The sequence below is a fragment of the Aethalodelphis obliquidens genome, unplaced genomic scaffold (genome assembly GCF_003676395.1).
Source record: "Aethalodelphis obliquidens isolate GAN/ISIS:26980383/991018 unplaced genomic scaffold, ASM367639v1 scaffold29, whole genome shotgun sequence".
Taxonomy (NCBI): Eukaryota; Metazoa; Chordata; class Mammalia; order Artiodactyla; family Delphinidae; genus Aethalodelphis; species Aethalodelphis obliquidens.
Window position 1 is genome coordinate 4,255,654 of NW_020837973.1, and position 6,000 is coordinate 4,261,653.

Here is a 6,000-nt window from a genome sequence, read left to right on the forward strand (position 1 = left end):
GGAGGGCGTAGAGCAGCGTGGCTAGTGACCTTAACGGTCATCTTGTCCCCATGCACCTCCTAGGGAGGCCCCAGCTTTTCCTTCCGAGCACAAATCAGCCTGGAGGTGACACTTCAGGCTGTAATCCCCCACCCCACCCCCCTGAGAATACTTGGTCACATTGCTTACTTTGTTTTTATAAGAGAGGATGTGACGGCGTAACTCACAAATTTACGGTATTGATGGAGACCTGAAGGGGTTTGTGCCTGGAGTGGAATGAGCAGCGTGGCGCCGTGAGAGGGCGCTGTGGTCCCACCGTGAGCAACAAGATCCAGGACGCAAAGGCCCTCCTGTCTGCAGTCGGCACTCAGGAGGACAGCTCTCCATTCATGCCGTGGGCTTTGAACAGAGTTAGTTTTACTGCCCAGGGCCCTTATCTCCAGAAATAAGTGGGAGAAGATGTGTGGAAAGGGTGACTTGTAAAGCTGATGGAATTCAAGAGCACAATAATACCCCAGCCCCCCAAAATAGAAGCAAATACTTTTCCAGTTTGGTCAGATTCTTTCCTGGATATTTTCTGACGATCCTAAAACAAAACGCTTTGACCAAAAATAAATAAATGAATAAACAAGTGGCAGGTGGGTGATAGTGGGTGCGAGGTTCTGTGACACGGGCCTGATTAAGTCACCTGCCCACCTGGAACCTGCTCAGTTCTTTACAAATAGCATTCCTAGAACCATAGTACAGAGAATCATGAATGGGAGTCTAATCAACCTGCCTGACCAGGGCCAACGATGCCACAGAGGTCTCCCTGAAGAGTGTTCTAGGAATTTAGGGGACTTTGGGAAGTAAGACAGAGCCATTAACCTAAACACTTCCCTCTCTTTTTTCCTTAATTTGCCTGCCACTTTCTCAGAGAAATTCAGTGTGCTTGTTGTGATTGTGAAACAAACATGAGGTTCCTTTTCTTGCTTCTACAGAGAATTTTAAGGAAGACCTACTTTTATAGTGTGACATTTCTGTCTTTGTATGCTCGGATGATTTTTATGAATTAAAGAGCCGTCACTGTATTGCAATCAGTTTGCTCAGCACAGCTGAACAGTTCTAACGATGCAGACAAAGAATTGTGAGTGAAGAGTGGTGGTGAGAGATGGTTGATTCAGTTTTATAAAAATGGAAGCAGCTGCTTGCTTTTACGAGGGACTTTGGGCGTTTGTGAAGGGCTTTAGGATCAGGGCTTCCTGCCTCAGGGGCCTCTGCTGTCCTGCTGGGAAAGGTGATGCTGCCTTGCACCTGTCCAGGGCTGTGCCCTGGGTGACACGGAGAGGGGATGCCTGGCGGGCTGATCCCCAGACCAGTGGTTCTCAAAGGGCACGTCCTCCCCCTGGACCCACTGGGTGCCAAACTGGGTTGTCGGGTGTGTACCAGCCTCTAGGGAGAGGCGTGCTCCCTGCAGCCGGGGAGCCTGCCCTGCCCTGGGCGCCTGCCACCTCTGCTCTCCCAGCTGCACTGCCTTCAGGTCAGATGTCCGCTCTGCAGGCAGCCTCCCCCATTGTCCCCCTCCTGGTCGATTTCAGTGGAGATTTAGGAAGAAGAGAAGGTGAGCATGTTAACTTCCTTCCACCATCTGGAACTGAATCTAGTCCCCACCATTTTTTCTTTTTCATTTTTTATGTCATCTTTAAGAATATTATTTTTTCCTAACAAATAGCCATTGATTGCTGCTCTGAGATAATCTCACCCTAAACTGTGAGTGTTCAACTGACAAAACTCAAAAGAGGAGGAGAATGGGGGCAAAAGAAGTGAACCTCAACCCCACCCCGCCCTTTGCATTCACAGAAGGCCCCCTCTTGATTGCCATGTTTTTATATGTAAATTTGTACTATTAAGTATCCACTTTAATAGCTTAAATTGTAATCCAGTATGTTTATTTTATTTAATGTTTTCATGCTAGTTTTGTATGCATGTAGTAAATTAAACATTAAAACAGTCCACACACTGGAATGTCCGTCCCCCTCTGCGCCGTCCCGCAGGCCCTGCTTCCCCAGACAGCTCTGTGACCAGGCTCTGGGCTTCCTTCCAGAGACCCCGGGCCCAGCTCTGGCTGGAGGGGCAGGAACGTCACGGGCCACACCTGCTCTGCCCCCTTTTTTTTTTTTTTAATCAATATATTTTTGACTGGGTCTTCGTTGCTGCGTGCGGGCTTTCTCTAGTTGTGGGGAGCAGGGGCTACTCTTCGTTGTGGTGCGCAGGCTTCTCATTGCAGTGGCTTCTCTTGTTGCGGAGCATGGGCTCTAGGTGCGCGGGCTTCAGTAGTTGTGGCTCGCAGGCTCAGTAGCTGTGGCTCACGGGCTCTAGAGCTCAGACTCAGTAGTTGTGGCTCGCAGGCTCTAGAGCTCAGGCTCAATAGCTGTGGCTCATGGGCTTAGTTGCTCCGCGGCATGTGGCATCTCCCCGGGCCAGGGCTCAAACCCGTGTCCCCTGCACTGGCAGGCGGATTCTCAACCACTGTGCTACCAGGGAAGCCCCTGCTGTGCTCCTTCTGATGGCCCCCGAGGTTAACAACAAACTCAGCACTTGCCTTGTCTCCTGAGTGCATTTCCACTCGGGAAGTTGTCCCCAAGGGTGGAAGGCATGGGGAAGGGAGAGCTTCGGGGCTGCTGTCCTCTTGTCCCCCAGCGGGAGGAGAACCCCGCGTGCCCTCTGCTCGGCTCTGCTCTCCATTGCCTTTCCTGAGCCTGCAGCTCCGGGGGAAGGGTTGTCAGGCAGTGCTGTCGGGTCTCCACCCAGCTGTCACCCCAGGCAGCCTGAACACCTCAGCTCCTAACTCCGTGGGTGTTTGTTTCATGAACAAAGTCCAAGCCAGCAGCATCAGTTAGATTCTTAAAACTGTCCTTAATAAAAACGCAGCAAAACCTGAAAGGAGATAACCATACAGATTTTTAAGTAACGGTCACATTTAAAGTTTTGTGACAGTTCTTGAAGAAAAAAACACCTTGTGATGTTTCAGGGATTGGGGTTTAGGGCAATCAGTGCGTTCATGGTAAGGTACCCTCGTGTCACCAGGGACCCTGAGATGCTGTCTGTCCTTTACTGCTCTGCTCCTGCTGTATTGAAGGCACCTTGGTCACATGGACTCAGGAGGGCCCTGGGGGTGGGAGGCAACTGACAAGATAAGGCCCTAAACCCGAGTGCCAGGTCCTCTGCCCTGCCCAGGGCACCTTGCCCAACGAGTCTCTCAGCAGCCGGGAACGTGCCCCACATGCTCTGGGCAAAGCCCCACATAGGCTGCCCGTCAGCCACCAGCGGGTAATCAGGACTTTTTCACAGAAGACAACAGTCACATTTGCAAGTGCTTGGGCAACCCACACGTGACTCCAGAAACATCCTTCATAGGAAGACTGGGGGTTAGTGTCGGTGTTCTTCTGCAGGAGAAAGGTCTCCTGGCCTGTATCCCTATGTTTTCCAACCATTGCTTCACCTTTGGGGAAAAAAATAAGTTCCCAGAGAAAGAGGATAGAGTTTTCACAAAGAGGCATTTAGCTTGCAGGGTTATTTTTTGCTTAAGTGGAGCCCCCTGCCAGCCCACATCCCTGCAGGCAGAGGAAGGTCGAGGGGCCTCTGATCCTGAGCTGCCATCATTTTGGGACGCTCCCATCAATGATCCAAAGGCTGGCAGGACTTGTCTCAAGTTTCTGCTTTCCCATCACCCTGGGGATATTGAGGAGAACCTGCCAGTGTAGGGTGCTTGCTTCCTCCGGAGACTTGTTAGTGTGGAAGCATCTAGAAAAGCAGACTTGGGTTCTGTTGTGGTGACAGCCATTCTCCGGACTCATGATATCTGCTCTGAAGCCGTGTCATCGGCCGAGGAAGAGCCCAAGAAAACCAAACACAACCCCTATCCCGCCTTAAAGTGCTGAAGAAGTGCTTTATGAAATGTGAGTAGCGCCTCCTGCAGGTCAGTTTATAGCTGCTCTTCCTGCCTGAGACTCAAGGAACCTGAGTTGAACTGGAGAGCCGCATTCAGGGAAGGAGGAAAAGGGCAACTCAGGGTCTAACCTCTTGGAATGTCTGTAACTGAGGACCAGCCCTTATTTGCATATTGAAAATCTGTCTGTTAAATCAGCAGTGGAGCAGAAAATAGAACTTTAAAAGCATTCACTCTTGACCTTTCCTATTTGTATTTTTAAAGGGACTGAAATTTATCTCCTATCACCTTGGCAATCATCCGGAATAATATTTTTAATGTGTCTTTCTGTTTATAAACCTATTTGTTTAGTGATGGGGAAGTGAGTTTTCTGGATTTTGATGCAGTTTTGCAATGCATAACTTTAATTTCTAAATAGAAATACTGGCATTGCAAAAACTAAAGTAAGGTAAATACAATTTCAGAAAGTGTAAGTTCACGTTCTTTTTTTCTGGCTTTCTTTAGCTGTGCATCCCATTTTTAATGCACCTTAGAAAAAGGAAATGTTACCATGAACAATTTTTTTTAATTCACAGGTTGAGCTTTGCATTTTGTCCTTCCCTGGCATTCCTTTCCACTCAAATTCCACAATCTGACCAAGTGGAGAGAAAGGAGAGGGAGAAAGAAATCTTAAAAGAAGAAAACCCTTGTGCTGGCTCCTCAAGTTGATTTTTATTTTTATTTTTTTCTCTTTAATCTCATGCAAGTGTTTTCAATGGAAAACACATTGATCTTATCAGTTCCCTTGCTCCCCTCCAAGCTGGGGACGGACAGCTGCCTGACCTTCCCGGCAGGGGGCTTTTGGTCGTGAGCACAGGACCCTCCACCCATCCCAAGGACCTCCTCCGCCCAGACACAGAAACACGGGTTTAGGAGATAAAAGAAACAGAAGGACATCAAGGTAGATTTCACAGGCACCCAAATGTGCTCTTGGTGTCTTGTAAGGAGGAAACTTCCACGGAGGCAAAGGCTGCATCCGCTGGTGGTGGCAATGCTTCTGAGGGACCTGGGAAGGGGCCTCCAGCACAGAAGTTTTGAGAAAGCAATGAGAAATTGCACCCTTCCCTTTTAACCTGACCACAGTGCAACTCACCCGGGATTACTGGCGTGGATTCTCAGATGGAGGCTGAGTCTGGAATGTCTGTATCCTTTTGTGACTTCAGTTGGCTTTTGCACCCCTGGGACTTGTCTTTTGTCTCAGTGTAGCAGAAACAAGCCAGGTAAACGGTAAATGATATTTTTATGAGTCACCCAAGAAATTTTGCGGGGCTCAAAACTTTTTTCTATAGAAAATACAGACAATGCCCCTAAAACTGCCCATGCAGATAATGAGAATCTGAGCTCAGGAGACATTCAGCCTTGGAGACATCTGTTTCAGTCAGTAATTCCAGTAGGATCCTGATGGTTTTTTAGTTGATGCCATTGGAATGATATTATTTTGACAGCTTGCATTTGCCTTTATTGTTTTCTTGTTGTTGTTGTATCTGGGTGGTTTTTTGGGGGGGTGGGGAGTGAGAATTTGCTTTAAATGTTCAAGTTCATACATGGGTATCACAATATTCTTTGTTAACGATTGAAGCAATTATGTGCCACTAATTTTATTTGATTAACTTTTTAAAAGGTTTACTTGGTAGTTTGTCAAGACAAACTACTATTTTTTAAAACAGAGGAATACTGTATCTCTGACTTCCTGGGGGCCTGCTTGAAAGTCAGGCACTGCCATCTCCATAGGCTCAGGCAGGCATGGTGACCTCAGCATCTGTGGATGTGGGCTTGCAAAGAGCACTAAGTAGAACTGTAGGAACCTGAGGCTGCTTCTAGCATCCTGTGAGGTCTCCAGTGTCCGGGGATGAAGCATGTTTCCTGCATCCCAGATCATGTGTTTCACCATGTTAGACTGAGCAGACGTGACAAAGGTGGCAGAAAGGTCAGACTTGGTTTAAGGCCACTTCGTTGTCTCTTTGATCTTGGGTGGCCTCGGCCTGCAGCAGCTTGAAGCAGGATTTCAGTTCCCCAGCCAGAGATTGAAGTTAGGCCGCAGCAGTGAGAGCACT